Source organism: Dromiciops gliroides, chromosome 3 (genome assembly GCF_019393635.1).
Source record: "Dromiciops gliroides isolate mDroGli1 chromosome 3, mDroGli1.pri, whole genome shotgun sequence".
Lineage (NCBI taxonomy): Eukaryota > Metazoa > Chordata > Mammalia > Microbiotheria > Microbiotheriidae > Dromiciops > Dromiciops gliroides.
In genome coordinates this window covers 637,641,770-637,659,864 of record NC_057863.1, presented here as the reverse complement: position 1 = coordinate 637,659,864, position 18,095 = coordinate 637,641,770, and positions in this window count along the sequence as shown.

Sequence of the window (18,095 nt, the reverse complement as noted above, 5' to 3'; positions counted from 1 at the left end):
AGTCAGAGGTTTCAACAGTCAGGATCATCTCCTCTCTGTTGTCCCCTCCTCCCTCTGAACCTTTTGCTCACACTGTTCCCCCCAGCTGGGAATGCCCCCCTCTCCTCTCTGGCTCCCAGTGGAAAAGCCTGGACTTCAAAATGTCATTAGGAACTATGTTTGGGGGCTTCTAGAGTTTTTCCTACTTGGTGACATTCTCACTGACTCTTGTTGTGGAGGGGGGACTAGGGTGCTTGCTTCAGTGTCTGCAGTCACAAATTTGAGGGGTACTATGCTCCACCTTCAGACATCTGCTGCCTCTGAGCCTCTGCCTGGCCTGCTCTACCGGCCTGGTATGTGGGATATGGGGTAGAGCTTGTCTAGGCCTGTCTCTGCTACCCCAAGCCTCCCCAGTCGTACTCTCCACAATAGGTGCATTGTCACAGGAAGAAGGGGTATAAGTATAAGCCAAGGAGGCCTTTACCTGGGAGTTTTAATCCCCTTCTTTGGGCAGAGAACACCTTTTTGCCCTCCCTCCCCCCAATCCTTTATGGTCTGACCTTGGACTTGGTCAGTTACCAGAATAGCCACATTGCCCTGAATATCTTTCCCATCAAACCTACATCCCCAAGACCTGAAGCTGCTTATGAAGAGAAGCCAACTTTTTTTTCCCCCTACATGAGAACCGGAGGTTGTTGAATTGGGGCAGGGGTGTTCAATTTATGAGTAGGACAAGTTCTTATCAAACAAATCCAGTAGCTTAGCAGGTTTGTCCTTGACAACACTGTTTGTCTTCTGTCCTCTCTTAACCTTGGGCCAGATGCCCGGAGCGTCCACTGCAGGGCTAGTGCTAAATAACGATGAATTAAATTATACTGTCTGGAGTCACACAGCTCAGCTCAGAAGTGATAGTTACGTTTAGCTGGTCCCTCCAGGTTCTGCATTCTAGGATCTGAAGGCCCTAAGATTCTAGGATTTGCAGAAACTAAAATTCTAGGATGCTAGTATACAATGATGGAACTAAAGATTATGGAATTCCACGATTTTAGCTCTGACACATATTGGCGGTGAGACCAAGGACAAATCACTTCACTTTTCATTGTTTTAAGAAACTCTTCAAGGCTGTTTCATAAAATGTGCCAATGGGCTTTGGTAGAGGGAATTTTCTCAAGTGGGAATTCCTTTTATCAATTAAATAACAGGGCTGGTCCCTGTTCATATCCCTTATGAGTCTAGGATTCTAAGATTCTGGAATTCCAAGAGTCTCATCCTAAGACTTCTTTTTTTTCTTTTTCTTTTCTTTCTTTTCTTTTCTTTCCTTTCCTTTTTTTTTTCTTTTCCTTTCCTTTCCTTTTCTTGTGGGCCAATGAGGGTTAAGTGACTTGCCCAGGGTCACACAGCTAGTAAGTGTCAAGGGTCTGAGGCCGGATTTGAACTCAGGTCTTCCTGAATCCAGGGCTGGTGCTCTATCCACTGCACCACCTAGCTGCCCCCTAAGACTTCTAATGTTATAGGTTTCTATGGTTCTGGGCTTTAGTAATTCTAGGGTTCTAAAATTATTTTATTCTAGTGTAGCTTCTCCTCTATGATACTCCCCTTCTTGGCATCTGCCCCTTCTCATGGAATCTCCAAAGGGAAGCTGCTACTTCCTAGGATAACCTTAGAGGGTTGTACTCCTACTATTATAGCTTATGAGCCCCCACTAATAGTGCTTCCTACTAACAATCAGCCAGTAGACTTATTTAACTTTTAGCAAAAGCATGTAAGAATAGTAGATACAAAAGGTTGCCCTTTTGTAAACCTGGTGTGTACTTTTCCATAATTGTACACAGAAACCATGGAAAGAGTGGGTTTGAACTCTTTTTTTTTTCCTTTTAAGTGAGGCAATTGGGATTAAGTGACTTGCCCAGGGTCACACAGCTAGTAAGTGTTAAGTGTCTGAGGCCGGATTTGAACTCAGGTCCTCCTGACTCCAGGGCCAGTGCTCTATCCACTGCACCACCTAGCTGCCCCTGGGTTTGAACTCTTAAGAGTAAATTATTAGTGAGACATAGGTTGGATATATGTGTAGCAAAGGCAACTTAAGAATCCTAAGTCTTTGCCCTTTTTGTAGAGCCCTTATGCTATGTTCCCAAGATCTCATTGTCCCATATCTTGACTCTCAATTGCTGGGGTCACACTTCTTGAAGCTGCTTTCTCACCTGGGTAACTATTCTCTCTATATCTGTCTGGAGTGTATATCTACTTTCCACTAAATATAGTGTTTCCTACTGGTCCGCTAACTCCCCTTTGTTGCTACGAGAACAATATGTATGTGTAGGGGACAGAAGCAGGTATTTTCCACGGGGAGCAAAGTAAAATCTTTCTTTTCTTTTCTTTTTTTTGGTGAGGTAAGTGGGGTTAAGTGACTTGCTCAGGGTCACACAGCTAGTAAGGGTCAAGTAAGTGTCTGAGGCTAGATTTGAATTCAGATCCTCCTGACTCCAGCGCCGGTGCTCTATCCACTGAAAGTAAACTCTTATAATTCTTGAACTGCTGGATATGGTATCTCCTCCTTTGCTGGCAAACACTAGAGACAATTCCTGTCTCCACCCAGAGGTCTCATTCTACAACTATTCCTAGTCTTGAGGTAGCTGTTGGTGTAGCAGATAGAGTATTGGTCCTGGAGACAGGAAGAGTTCAAATCCAGCCTCAAATACTTACTGATGTGTGACCCTAGACAAGTCATTTTACCTCTCTTTGCTTCAGTTTCCTCAATTGCAAAATCAGGATAATAATAGAACCTACCTTAAAGGATTGTTGTAAAGATCAAATGAGATAATATTTGAGAAAAGTACTTACCCACAATGTCTGGCACATGTCATGTTCCATCATTTCAGTTGTTCCCAACTCTTTGTGACCTCATTTGGGGTTCTCTTGGTGAAGATCCTAGAGTGGTTTGCCATTTCCTTCTCCACATAGTAGTAGGAGCTATGTAAATGCCTAGTCCTCCCCTCACCTGCCTGTCTTGAATCCTCAGGACTTAACTATTTAAATCTGTTAGAAGTGTGGCTAGTTTGTTTTCTCAGCCAATTATTATTACCTCCATCTTGATTCAGTCAAAGAGGTTTTTGAGCCTCATAAAGGGATCAGGGTATAGACATGTTTTGCTTTTATATTAAATCCTCATCATGTGTGACCACATCAACTGAGCTGAGGTGGAGGGGTGTTGGTGAATCACTTCCCCTCTCCCTTTACACTAGCATTATAAGAATATAGAGTTCTAAAAGTTCCATGTCTTAGGATTCTGGGATCCTAGGATCCCAAGGTTCTTGGGTTTTGTTTTGTTTTTTAAGTAAGGCAATTGGGGTTAAGTGACTTGCCCAGGGTCACACAGCTAGTAAGTGTTAAGTGTCTGAGACCGGATTTGAACTCAGGTACTCCTGACTCTAGGGCCGGTGCTTTATCCACTGTGCCACCTAGCCGCCCCGGTTCTTGGATTTTGAAATGATAGGTTTTGTAGGTCCCAGCATTCTAGGATTTTAAAAGTCTAATACTCCAGAATTAGGATAATAGCAGATATTCATATAATGCTTTAAACCCCTCAAGTTGCTCAATACCCATTATCTCAACTGAGCCTGAGCTAGGACCCCCAGGTGTTATTATAGATGGCAAAGTATAACAGATCTCAAAACAGAGACCTGGGGTTGCATCCTACATTTGTTGTATGTGACCTTGGGCAAGTAACCTCACCTCTCCAGGTCTCAATTTCCTCATTTGTAAAATGATGGCATGATCTCTAAGATTTCTTCCAATTCTAAATATGGAATCTCTCTATTTTTTTTAGCTATGCATTTTTTAGCTATGCAACTAGTTCTCAGAGCAGATGAGTGCGCTGGGCACAGCCATTGTCAGAGGTGGGATTTGAGCCCAGATCTCCCTGGCTCAGGGTCTTCCCTATGGTGACTCTCAAGGAGTGGGGAAGGGAGGAAGAGGATACAATAAACTAAAATGTTGAACTGAAGGGGATAGAATTCTAAGGTTCTCAGAATGTTATCGAGGGGAGTTTGTTCAGGAGAAGGGACCTCTGCCTCTCTCTCTCCTTTCTGGATTCGGGACTTCCACTGGGGATGCCAGAGGAGGGTGGGGTCTGGGGCTGTGGGCTACATTTCCTGGGCCCTCCTATTTGCCCAGAGGCCCAGAGGGGGAGGAAGGGAGGGGCGTTTGGAGGTGCAAGCTGTGGCTTGCCGTCCTTGACTCTCTAGAAGCCTGGGGAGGGAGAACTTCAGATACCAGGAAGTCAGGGGATAGCAGTAGAGGGGAGGAGAACTCTCTCTATGTTTGGGTGGGGGGTATGGGCTCCTTTCCAGGGGTTGGAGGGAACAGCTAACTCCTGGAAGCTTCCATCCTCCCCCTGCCCCACCGCAATCTCCCAAGGCAGTTAATTTTGTTTTTTATTTTTTTGTGGGGCAATGAGGGTTAAGTGACTTGCCCAGGGTCACACAGTTAGTGTCAAGTGTCTGATGCCGGATTTGAACTCCGGTGCTTTATCCACAGTGCCACCTAGCTGCCCCTGGGACAGGCTTAATCTAAGATCCTGGCTTCCTCCCTTACAACAATTTGGCCAAACCTCCTTTCTTCTTCGTTCCTCCTCCTGCCCATCCTCCTGGTTTCTATGCCAAAGAACCTGGATTAGAAAAATTACTTAAAATCACCCTCTTTCCATCAGGGAACTCTTAGCATCGGATAGATACAATATGCACGATAAGGGAGATCGTGTAGGACAATTTCTGCTCTCCCCTAAATGAATGGCGAAATCAGGGTTAGAGGAGCTCCTGGGAGGGAGAGGGTGCTGGGGGAGGCCAGGAGGGCATCAGGGTGTGGTTTCAGCAGCTGCAAAGAGGTCTTAGGAGGGGGTAAATAGCTTAATTCTGCCCCTTGGCCTGAGATGCGGTGAGAAGTTCCCGGAGACAAATGAACTATCAGTGGTGCACTGGGTGGAAAAGAGGGCTAGATTTAGGTTGAATCCTGGGTTTGAATCCTGACTCTACCACTGACTGTCAGTCAGTCAGTCAATAATCATTTATTAAGTGCCTATTGTGCGTCAGGCACTGCATTAAGCTCTGGGGTCTTTAGGGGCTCATAATCTAATGGGAGAGACAACATGGAAATAACTATATACAAATGAGCTATATGCGCCCCCTGTATAGAGGGAAGCCACTAGCTGTGTGACCTTGGACAAACCCCTTGCCCTCTCTAAGCCTTAGTCCAAAATAGGGCTTCTTAAACTTTTTCCACTCTAGATGCCTTTTTGCTGAGAAATTTTCACGTGACCCCGGGTATGTAGATATGTAAAATAGGTATATATAACCTTTTCTTGTTGCCAAATTGTTCATAATCCCCACATTCGGTTATGGGACCCCATATGGGGCAGCAACCCAGTTTAAGAAGCTAGAGTTTAAAAAATGAAGGGGGTTAGACTTAGATGCCTTCTAAGATCCTTTACAATTCTTTTTTTAAAATTTTTTTTTGGTGAGGCAATTGGGGTTAAGTGACTTGCCTAGGGTCACACAGCTAGTAAGTGCCAAGTGTCTGAGGCCAGATTTGAACTCAGGTCCTCCTGACTCCAGGGCCGGTGCTCCACTGCGCCACCTAGCTGCCCCGATCCTTTACAATTCTAAAGTAATGATTCTCTTTGAGAGATGCTGGGTTCACTTAAGCCCCTACTGGCGGTTAGGATAGAGTAGAGTAATGTACCAGGCCTGGAGTTGGGAAAACCTGAGTTCAAGTCCAGCCTCAGACACTAGCTGTGAGACCCTGGGCAAGTCATTTAACTCTTTTTGCTTCTTCACCTGTAAAATGAACCAGAGAAGGAAATGGCAAACTACTCCAGTATTGTCACCAAGAAATAGGGTCACCAAGAGTCAGACACCACTGAAAAATGATGTAACAATGACAAAAACAGCAAAACTTGTTCCTGCCTTCAAGAAGTTTACAGTTTTTAGTGGTGTCTGACTGGAGTGTTGTGTTTGACACCTGGAGGACTAGATGAACTCTAAAACCTCATGGGGTGGGGGTAGGGGGACTGTGATGTCAGGATTCTAGTTTGCTTATCCCTGGGGATGGGTGGGTCTGTTGTTGGGGAGTGGGCTGGAGAGAGTCAGGTTTAGATTTGTGTCTCCTGGGGGAGGAAAAGGAATGTGTATGAGTTTTGCTCCTTGTTTGAGTAGAGGGAGGGGTAGGGCATCCTGAATCTATTGAAAGAAGGCAGATGAATATGGAAATAGGTTTTACATGACTGCATCTCTATAACCCATATCAAATTGCCCACCATTTTAGGCAGGAAGGGCGGGAGAAAATATGGAACTCGAAATTTTATTTTAAAAGATGGTAACGGGGGCAACTAGGTGGCACAGTGGATAAAGCACCAGCCCTGGATTCGGGAGGACCTGAGTTCAAATCCAGTCTCAGACACTTGACACTTGCTAGCTGTGTGACCCTGGGCAAGTCACTTAACCCTCATTGCCCTGCCCCCCCCCCAAAAAAAAGATGTTAACGATTGTCTTTACATGTATTTGGAAAAAAGAAAATATTCTTTAAGAAAAAAAGAAGGTAGAGGCTGGATAGAGTTCAAGGGAGGAAGCCCAGTTCCTCTTCTCTCACTGAGGCTAGTCTAGACCAAGAGGGTGAACTTTCCTTTACTCTCAGGAGTGTCTTTACTCCAGAAATGAAAGGAACTCAGGTTAATTTGCCTGGCAAGGTCCCTGTCCTGTAGGCCCAGTGAACTTGTGCTTCCAATGGAGAGCCGGGCGCACAGCTCTCCCCACAACAGGACAGGGCGTGTTGGGGCAACGCTTTGGTTTTCAGCTCCCTGCTCTGGCTCCTGCTGCTCATTAGACACTGGAGAAGCCTGGACGGAGAGGTTCAGTGAGGAGCAGCTGGACGGGCCAAAGCAGGAGCCCAGGATGGGGAATCCCTTTACCAGGTGACCCATAGGGTTGAGGGGGAGGCAAGGGACTCAGATGGGTGGGAAAGGAGCCCTGGAAGGAGACAGCTGCCCATATATAAAGGAGGCAGGGATGGGCAGGTCAGAGAGAATGTGAAGAGAGTTGTAGAACAGGCCAAGAGTGGTGCAACAGCTTAGTGGAGTTGTGAGAGAGAGGAAAAGAAGAATGGTGTGGGAGAGAGTGAGGAGAGAAGGGGGAGAGGGAGAAGAGTGGGGGGAGAGAGGAAAAGGGATGGGGGGAGAGGGAGAGGGGAGAAGATGAAAGAATGGGAGAGGAAGGGGGAGAAATGCTAAGTGTTGCAAGTAGAAATGGTGATCAACAGATCAACATACAGTGTGTGTGTGTGTGTGTGTGTGTGTGTGTGTGTGTGTGTGTGTGTGTGACAGTGTGACAAGCTGAGTGGAGAAGGGGCCTGGGGCCTGGGAGATTTTGCTCTCAGGCTTCCTTGATTCTTGGTTTGCCAGTGGTGTGTCTTGGGGAGCAGGGGGTCCTAGTCTTTCTGGGCATCAGAGCCTCCTTAGGCAACTGGGGAGACTACTGAACTCCAGGGGCTGGGATGTCTTAGGTCTACAAGTAGTTTTTATGAAGGGAAGAACAGAGAATTCTCTGCCTCCTGGGCATTTGAAATTCTAACTCTCATAATCCATGGTCTAGGGGTGAGATATGGACATGTGCATGTTTCAGGAAGTGAGACTTGGCAGAGGAGGGAATAGTCCCAATCAGCTATAGTATCTCTTGGGCCCACTTTTTCTCTTAGCTCTTTGGGGGCCAAAGGAAGGCCTTCCCATCCTCCCAGAGCTGCCTGGGTCTCTCTGGACCTTAGCCCTCTGTAACGAAATCTTCCAATTCAGTCTGGTCAGCCCTTTTGGCCAAATCAGAAGAGATAGGTGGTCACACTGAGAGGGAGAGAGAGACAGAGGGACAGCGACAGAGACAGAGAGACAGAAAGAGAGTGACAGGACAAAGAGAGACAGAAAGAGAGAAAGAGAGAGAGAGACAAAGAGACACAGACAGGAGAAAGAGAAAGAGAGACAGGGACAGGCAGAGACAGAGAGAGACAGTGTCTGTGTGTGGGCCTTTCTGTCTGCCTGTTCTCTCCCTCTTGGGCCAGCTTCCTATGGTTTTCACTCTCTGTGGTTCCCCCTCTCAGGTGCTCTCTGATCTCCCTTTTGAGCACCCTGACACATACATTTTGTTTTCCTTTGTCTTTTTTCTGGGCAACGAGGGTTAAGTGACTTGCCCAGGGTCACACAGCCAGTAAGTGTCAAGTGTCTGAGACTGGATTTGAACTCAGGTCCTCCTAAATCCAAGGCCAATGCTTTGTCCACTGTGCCACCTAGCTGACCCCCACACGTACATTCTAGTTCTCCCCTTCCTACCCAGTAAGTGCCCTCAGGCTGTCCTCAGGTCACCTACATCCTTTCCTTGGCATCTCACCTGGGTTTGCCTTTCTACCACACACCCCCCCTTCTCAAAGTTTCACCTTCATCTTCACCTCCCTAAGAGAAACTCCTAATTCTGGAGGTAAGGCAGATCTCAGAAAAACCTCAACAGGAAAACCAATCTAACTAAAGTTATTTTCCCTGAATTGTTAACGATGGGCAGCTCCTCTTTAGTCTGCCCACTGGTTACATTTTAAAATCAACCAATACCTATTTAACAAGTCCCCACCATGTGTCAGGCACTGGGGATGTAGAAGCAAAAGTGAAGCTGTTGGGGCAGCTAGGTGGCGCAGTGGATAAAGCATTGGCCCTGGATTCAGGAGGACCTGAGTTCAAATCCAGCCTCAGACACTTAATATGTACTAGCTGTGTGACCCTGGGCAAGTCACTTAACCCCAATTGCCTCTACCAAAAAAAAAAAAAGTAAAACTGTCCCCCAAGAATACCTGTTTCCTGTAATGAACCCTCTGTTGGTTGAATTTCAGGCTGCAGAAGAGGAATACTGCATTAGACCGAGCCAAGGGAAGCCTAAGTAATGATGGGGGAAACTCTAGGCAGTGGTAAAGAATGAAAGGGAAGGATCCAAGGCTACTCAGCAAATATTTACTGAATTGCATAAAACTGAAGCTTGTGGGCATAAAATCAAGAATTGGGTAGGAAAAGATGCTAGGCTGGAATGATGACAGAGACTATTAATTGAGCACCTGCTCTGGGCAGGGAGAGATGCTGAGAGCTGGGATATAGAATTGTAGGACCTATTTGGATGGATAGGACCCTTGTGTTCAAAGAGAATGACTGACGTCAGGGAGGACGGGGTAAGCCAACACAGAGACCCGCTGCCTTCCAGTGTTGTAGCCTATGTAGGTCATGAGAAAGTGGAGACCTGATTGAATCTAGTTCAATCCAGTTTATTAGGAGACTCTCATTTTCCAGAAACCCTGCTATGGCACAGGGATACAGAAACAAAATTGAAAAGCATTCCTTTGGGGCAGCTAGGTGGCACAGTGGATAAGAGCACCAGCCCTGGAGTCAGGAGGACCTGAGTTCAAATCCTGCCTCAGACACTTAACACTTACTAGCTGTGTGACCCTGGGCAAGTCACTTAACCCCAATTGCCTCCCCCACTTCCCCCAAAAAGAAAAGCAATCTCTGTCCTCAAGAAGCTTATATTCTACTGGGAGGGTGGGAGATGGTGTGTGTTTGTGCATATATATATACAAATATGTATTGTATATTATATATCTGTATATGCATATATGTATTATTAGTGTGCATATAGGTATATGCCTATGTGTATTATGCATGCATTGTACATATGTATAGGTGTGTACAAATGTATGTGTGTGTATGTTTGTATATGTGTGTATGTGTGCATATGTATATACACACAACCTACAGAAAAAGGCAATACAAGAACATCCAATGAGGAAAAGACAGAGGAGAAATCTGGAATGGCTTCCCAGAGGAGGTGACTCCTGAGCTGAGCCTTGAAGGAAGCTAAGGACTATAAGGAAAGTAAGCAGCAGAGGGGTGACTGAAAAGAGGGGATGCTCTGCTTGGGAACAGTGAGGAATCCCATGTGCCTAGAAGCTGCAGTTCATGAAGGGAAGATGTATGAAAGAAGCTGGGAGGGTTAGGTTGGAGCCAAATGGTGGCTTTGAATGATGAGCTGAGCAACTTGTGTTTGCCCTGGGGATGACAAGGAAGTCCGGGTGGGAGAGGACAAGGGCCTGAACTAAGCTGGTGCCTGTCTGAGTGGGCAGATGTGAGATGCTGTGGTAGAGGTGGAAGTGACAAGAGAGTAAGTACCATGGGCAGAATTTGAACCCTGGTCTTCTGGATCTAAACCACAATATCGTGCTCTTCTTTTTTTGTGGTTGTTGTTGTTCATGAACTTTCTCTGAGGGGAAGAAGCATTTATTAAGCACTTACTATGTGCCAGGAATTGTGCAGATATGATCTCCTTTGGTCCTTACTACAACCCTGGCAGGTGGGTGTTAATCTCATATATTTATTTATTTAAAGTTTTGAGTTCCCAATTCTATCCCTCTCTCATTCCCTCCCTCCCCAGGGTTGCAAGCAATCAGTATCAGTTATACATGTGCAATTATGTAAAACTGGGTGCTAGTCTTATCTCCAGATGAGGCAACTGAAGCAGATAGAGATCATGTGACTTGTCTAGGGTCACACGGCTAGTAAGTGTCCGAGGTAGGCTTTGAACTTTATTCTGACTTCAGGATCTATTCACTTTTCCACCTAGTTGCCTCTAAGAGAGGAACAGCTCACTAATCTCTTGTTTCTTCCTTGTTGATCTTTCTAGGTGTGAGACAGGACCAGATTCCAGGCTCTGCTGAGGACCTGGAGGCCAGGAACCCAGCACTTCTTAGCTGCTGAAGCGCACCTCTCACTCTGAGAAGCTGGTCCTCTCCTGTCCTTGGATGGCCCAGGGGAGCAGTGTTTCCATCAGCACTGACTCTTGGGATAAGACCCGCACTCAGGGTCTGCCATAGCTTTTTGAGGAGGCTAAGCAGGATCCTTTTTGGAGGTGATGTACGGCTGCGATGTCAGGTGGGAGTAAGGAAGGAGGCTTCTGGAGGAATATTTGACCCACCCAGAAAAAAGGAGGGCCACAGAGCTTAGACTTCATTGGACCGCTGCCAGTCATGGCACCCACTCCTCCAATCCTGCCAGCCAGCCCAACCCCCCAGCTCTTGGAGCCCTCATCACCCTGTCAAGAGAGCATCAGGTGCTTCCTGTCAGCCAATGTCCTGCCTGTGGGTGAGTGAAGCCACTGGGCTCTCTTCATGTTGGGAAGTGGGATGGTTTTCTCTCTTACTTTTGACTTTGTGTTTGTTGGGCCCTTTCTCCTTTCCCCTTGAGGGAGATGTAGTACTGCCCCGACTTGGCACAGGGCAAATGCCCTGTGGTCATATTGTGCCAAGGGAGGAGATGGGGCAGCTTCTTTGACTAGCAGTCAGTGAATGAGATAGGTTGGCCTGAGGCAAGAGCATTTTCTCCTCTTACATAGGGGAGACCAAAGCTTTTCCATTATCAGAGTGTTGCTGGCCAGGGTTAGAATGATGTAGGTCCTACACAGTCCCACTTCCTTATTTCTCCAATGGAAACCATTGGAAACTATTTACTCAAATCATTTCAATTCCGGATTTCTCTCTTTTTAGTTAGCTGAGGTTAAGTATGTTGAAGGGTAGGGTGTATGATTTATTGAAGGAGCAAATTGCCTTTGAGGAGAGGGTTCAACATCCAGCAGAGTGGTTCACCCTTCTGTACCCTTCTCTGACCCCCCCACAAGGGTTCAGTAGATCACCAGGTTGGGTGTCTCTGGAGTGAGCACGATTCTTTTGGTTGGTTTATTTGTACAAAAAAGGGTGGGAAGGTGCCTTCTCTCCCTTCTTTGGTGCCAAGCTTGGTTATTAGGACTTCATAGCATTTGATTTTGGTTGTTTTATTATTCTTTCCATTTACATTGTTGTAATCATTGTGCATATTGTTTTCCTGGTTCTGCTTCCTTCATTTTGCATCAGGGTTTATTTGTTTTCTTATGCTTCTGTAGCTATTATATTCATCATCACTTAACACCAGGTAGATCCCATTATATTCATATACCATGATTTGTTTAGTTGTTCTCCAGAGCTTACACTTTGTTTCCAATTCTTTCCTATCACAAAAAGGGCTATGATAAAGATTTAGGTGTTTGTGGAGACCTTTCTTTCTTTCTTTCTTTCTTTCTTTCTTTCTTTCTTTCTTTCTTTCTTTCTTTCTTTCTTTCTTTTTTATACCTTTCTTTTTATCACAGACCTCCCTGACATATATGCCTTGCAGTGGGATCTCTGGGTCAAAGGGCATGGGCATTTTTGTCACTTTCTTACCATAATTCCAAATTGATTTCCAGAATGGTTAGACTGCAGTATTCACAGCTCCACCAACAATGTATTAGTGTACTTATCTTTCTTATAACCCCTCAAATATTGACTATTACTGTCTTTTTATACTTTTACTAATTTGATAGAAGTACGCTGAAACCTCTGAGTTGTTTTAAAATGCATTTCTTTTATTATTAGAGATTTGAGCAGTCTTCCATGTGGTTATTAATAGTTTACATTTGTTCTTTTGAGAATTGTACCTATTTGTTTATTGAGCATGATTCTTAAAGGTGGCTCCTCCTGCCTCCTAGCTTTCTAAGGGACCAGATATGAGTCCTGAGAGAAATTCTGGAAATCTGTTATCTCTGAATGGTGGATTCTTATCCAGGCAGGATGGGGATGCACTGTGTGACTGACCTCAGGAGGGTTCCTTGGTGTATGGAAAATGATGCTTATAGCCTTAGGGGAACTGTTGGAATAATTCATAGTATATGCTTGAAGGTCCCTCTATGAGACATGATCCCTGCGGCAATGAAACTTAACTGATCCAATATTCTTAGCCCAGAAGGAAAGATTGTTTAATAAACTAGTTCTTCTGAGTCTACCCTTGCTCCCTCCAGTGGCATAGGGAAGGTCCATGGCTTAGGGAGGATTGAAACTTGAGATGCCTCTCTCCATTCTCAGTGTCCTTTATGGGTCTCCTCTTTTTGGGTCCCCACTATGGGAGAAAGAGACTGGGATTTCTTTGGGCTGAAGAAAATAAGACCATATGGACAGTGTGGAGTAGGGCACAGTGTGGAGTGTTCTGAGGTAATAGTCTTACATTTATTTTTATATACTCCTCTCCCTGTTCCTGTCACACCCCAGGGCTGCCTGATTTACCCTGAGGGCCTCTCACCATTGGCTTCACCATCATTGACTGGATCACCAATGGCCATGGAGGTAGAAGAGAGGGATTGCCGTGGGGAAACTGTGCTGCTGGGTACTGCTGCCCTTGGCACCAAGAGTTGATGGAGAGAATAGTCAATAAGTCAAGTAAACAAGCATTTATTAAGTGCCTACTATATATCAGGCACTGTGCTAAGAATATACAGAAAGGAAAAACCAACCCAACCCCTGAGCTTCAAAAGCTCAGAACCCTTGGTCTGAGGGAAGGAAAGAAAGGAACACAGCTCTGCCCTAGGGAGCCCTCATTCTGAAGGGGGAAGAAATAACCCTGCCTATGGGGATCAGCCTGTGGTTTTGCCAAATGCACTCACAGTAAACAGCTAAAAAATGCTTACAAAGCACCCTACCCATTGGCATCTCTGTTGACCTGCAGTGAGAATGAAGTCCCACTCCCACTGGAGGAGGCTGTGTCATCACCCTTCCCCCCGAGTTTTTATGAACTGCCTTGCCTGCTGCCCACGGGGGCATGCTCCATGCTGCTGCTTGTGGAGAATGAATGGGTGCTCTGTCCTTGGAGGATAGAGGTGATGTGATGCCATTGGAGGTGGGCTCTGAGCTGTTTTTTCTGAGAGTGGGGATAGGCTGTGCTGAGGGCTTCATACTCTCTGCCCTGTTCCTCAGTGTAGAAAGAAAGGGGAGAAACAAGCCTTTCTTTCTTTCTTTCTTTCTTTCTTTCTTTCTTTCTTTCTTTCTTTCTTTCTTTCTTTCTTTCTTTCTTTCTTTCTTTCTTCCTTTCGTGTGGCAATGAGGGTTAAGTGACTTGCCCAGGGTCAACAGTAAGTGTCAAGTGTCTGAGGCCGGATTTGAACTCAGGTCCTCCAGAATCCAGGACCGGTGTTTTGTCCACTGTGCCACCTAGCTGCCCCGAAACACGCATTTATTAAGCACCTACTATGTGCCAGGCATTGTGCTATGCTCTTTACAAATATTATCTCAATATCATCAAATATTATCTCAATATTATCAAATATTATCTAAATCATGATTCTCACCATTTTCAGATGTAGCCATGATTGTCTAGGATCTCTGACAATCAATTCTCTCTATCTACCCTGTATCAAGGGGGCAGGTTCTTTCCTGCCTTCTCCCCAAGAAATTAAAATTAGAGGTAGAAGGGCTATTGTTTGTGTTCAGTCATTTTCAGTCATGTCTGATGACCTTGTTTGAGGTTTACTTGGCAAAGATACTGGAGTGGTTTGCCATTTCCTTCTTTTTTTTCTTTTTCTTTTTTTTTTTTGGTGGGGCAATTGGGGTTAAGTGACTTGCCCAGGGTCACATAGCTAGTAAGTGTCAAGTGTCTGAGGTTGGATTTGAACTCAGGTCCTCCTGAATCCAGGGCTGGTGCTCTATCCACTGCACCACCTAGCTGCCCTGCCATTTCCTTCTCCACCTCATTTTACAGATGAGGAAACTGGGGCCAACAGGATGAAGTGACTTGCCCAGGGTCACACAGCAAGTGTCTGAGACTGGATTTGAACTCAGGAACAGGAGTCTTCCTGACTCCAGGTCTGATACTCTATCTACTACTTCATCTATCCGCCTTAGAAGGGCTATTAGAGATAACTTATTCTACCTTTCTCCTTTTACAGAGAGGGAAACTAAGGCTAAGAGAACAGGGAAGAGATTCCTCCAAGGTCACACAGTGAGTGGGTATCTGAGTTTGGGTTAGGACCTAGGTCTTCTGAGGCCTTGACCAGTGTACTTTCTGCTGCCTCAGTTTCCCTAGTGAGAAGGGAAACAGATTTTGAAAGGCAATGCTCCAAATGGAGAAGGCGCCCTTGAGCGAGTCTGGTTTCCCTGCCCCTCCCCAGATCCCTACTCAGGATTTAGCTAAGTACTGAACTCCAGCTGTGTTTTTCTGATTGCCACCCAGGAGGCCAGGCTTAGCCCAGAACAGCCCAGACGCCTTCCTCCCTGAACAGTACTCAGCTAGCTCCATACTAATCCTGGCTATAATTTTCTCAGTGCTGAGCAAGATAGCAATCTGACCACATGAAAGCATTACAAATTATTCCAGGAGCCCATGGCCTTTTGGGTATTAAACTGAGCTCCCAGCAGTGTAGGCAGTCTGAGGAAATGGGTCATTTTCCTACTTCCTGCCTGGAGCAATTAGCATCCTTCTTATCCTGTTTGAATGTGTCTGGGTCAACCCCATCTCTTGTCTTATCTTCTACCTCTGGAACCTTCTCCACCAGGGAGCAATGGGGATGACTCAAGAGGCTGGCAGATGAGAACATGGCAGTGTGCAAGGCTCCTGAGTCAGAGGGGGAGGAACAAGGAGGACAGGGATTTCTGCCAATGCTGGAAGGAAGAGGGAAAGGGTAGAATAAAGACATTTCTGGAATTCATCAACAGTCAACAAACCCTGAGTGCCTAGGGTGTGCTAAGTACTGAAGAGGCATAGGCAGAGAGGTAAATGAACTTGGGTCCCCTGCTATAGAAAGATGTTGGGGGGGGAGGGGCAGCTAGGTGGTGCAGTGGATAAAGCACCAGCCCTGGATTCTGGAGGACCTGAGTTCAAATCTGGCCTCAGACACTTGATACTTACTAGCTTTGTGTGTGCCTCGGGAAAGTCACTTAACCCTCATTGCCCAACCCCCCCCCCCAAAAAAAAATGTGGGCAAGAATCAAGGGCAAAAAGATGGAAAGCCTTGATACCACTTAGCATTCTTTTTTTTTTTTAATTTGAGATCCAAATTCTCCCCCTCTCTTCTGTCCCTCCCCCACCCATTGAGAAGGTAAGCAATGATTTCAACTATACATATGAACAATGCCAAAAAGATTTCCATATTAGTCTCATAGGTACTCACTATGTTCCATTTCAAGTTATAGTTCTCTGCAGAGCTAAACCTAGGGTAGGGCAGCCAGTCTATCCTACCAAGCTGGGGAAATTGACATGGGCAGACAGCATCTTCCTGGGGGATGCATCTTCCTCTGACTTTCCTACTCCTAGCGATGGTGGCATACTTTTTTTACCCCCTGCATAGGCTCTACTTTTAGAAGGGTGGAATCCTTGGGATAGGCCAGGGTGAAATTCCTTAAAACTGACAGGCGTGATCCTGGCTCTGACCAGTGCTTGCTTTCACTCACCCCCCTTCTCACCACAGATGAAAATATTACTAGTGACAACTGTGGTTAATTTTGTCCATATCTTATTATTCCTCCCCCTATCCCTCCTCCCCTCCAACCAGACTGTAAGATCTCATTGAGCCAGGAATATGACTTACTCATAGGTTTCTAGATTTCAAGCCAAAAGGCGCAGTAGAGATTGTTGTGTCTGGCCCCCTCATTCTACAGATGAGGAAACTGAGGCTCAGAGAGGTTAAGTGATTTTGTACCCTCACCACCAAGTACAGTACCTGGTACACAGTAGGTGCTTAATAAATGTTTGCTCCTGGGGCAGCTAGGTGGTGCAGTGGATAAAGCACTGGCCCTGGATTCAGAAGGACCTGAGTTCAAATCCAGCCTCAGACACAACACTTACTAGCTGTGTGGCCCAGGGCAAGTCACTTAACCCCAATTGCCTCACCAAAAAAAAAAAAGTGAAAATAAATTATTTTCTGATTGACTGACCCAGTCATTTGATTCCAAACCCAAGACTCTTTCCATCCTATCATACTCCCTCCCTGTTTCTTTGTGTCTTCCTTCCAAATGACTAGCGCAGGGCTCTTCACAGAGGTATTTACTTGGTTTGTGGAGAATTCATTGGTAGATCCAACCTCAGGGATAACTGTGTTAAACAAAGGAGGTACTCTTCTCATCCAAGTTATCTGACAATGCCTGGGAGGTTCCCCTGTGCAAAATCCAGAGGGACCCAGGATTCCTGTTGGTCCATGGTGTGGCCCTCCAGATCATTACTGCGATTGTGGCGGATACTGGGTTGATGGCTTTGACCCTCTAATACTGCAGGGTCTTCCTGGGGAGATCCAAAGCCTCTGAAAAGAGATTGGTATGACAATCCATGCAGGAAAAACCAAACATTTAGCAGCTCAGTGGTGCAATGGATAGAGTGCTGGATGTACTATCTATCAGTAAGACCTGAGTTCATATCTGGACTCAGATACTTATTAGTTGACCGACCCTGGGCAAGTCACTTAACTTCTGTTTGCCTCAGTTTTCTCATCTGTAAAATGGGGATAATAATAGTACCTCCATCCCAGGGTTGTTATAAGGATCAATTGAGAATAATTGGACAGCACTTAGCAGGTGCCAGATAAATGTTAGCTTTTCTTTTTTTTTTGTTTTTGTTTTTTTAGTAAGGCAATTGGGGTTAAGTGACTTGCCCAGGGTCACACAGCTAGTAAGTGTTAAGTGTCTGAGGCTGGATTTGAAATCAGGTACTCCTGAATCCAGGGAGAGTGCTCTATCCACTGCGCCATCTAGCTGCCCCGTTAGCTTTTCTTATTAGCATATTCTAATACTGATGGCTAGATGATGAATCCATTAGTCTGGGTACCCCCCAAACTGGTTAAGATCACTTCTTCCTTCCTCCCTCATCTCCCTTGCTCCCTTTCTTGCCCGTGTCTTTTGGCAAATTCAATTCAATCCATGGAGTATTTGTTAAAGAGCCTACTATCCAGTAATAATAATGTTCTTCAGTTGTTTTCTAGTCATGTCAGACTCTTTGTGACCCCATATGAGGTTTTCTTAGCAAAGATACTGGAGTGGTTTGCCATTTCCTTCTACAGATCATTTTACAGATGAGAAAACTGAGGCAAACAGGGTGAAGTGGCTTGCCCAAATTCACACAGCCTTGTATAGGAAGTGACACTGTATCAAGAGCCTGGATACATAATAACTCCCCAATATGCCCTGCCCTCAAGAAGCCTATGCTTTATAGGATGGTGCTACATTTAGTA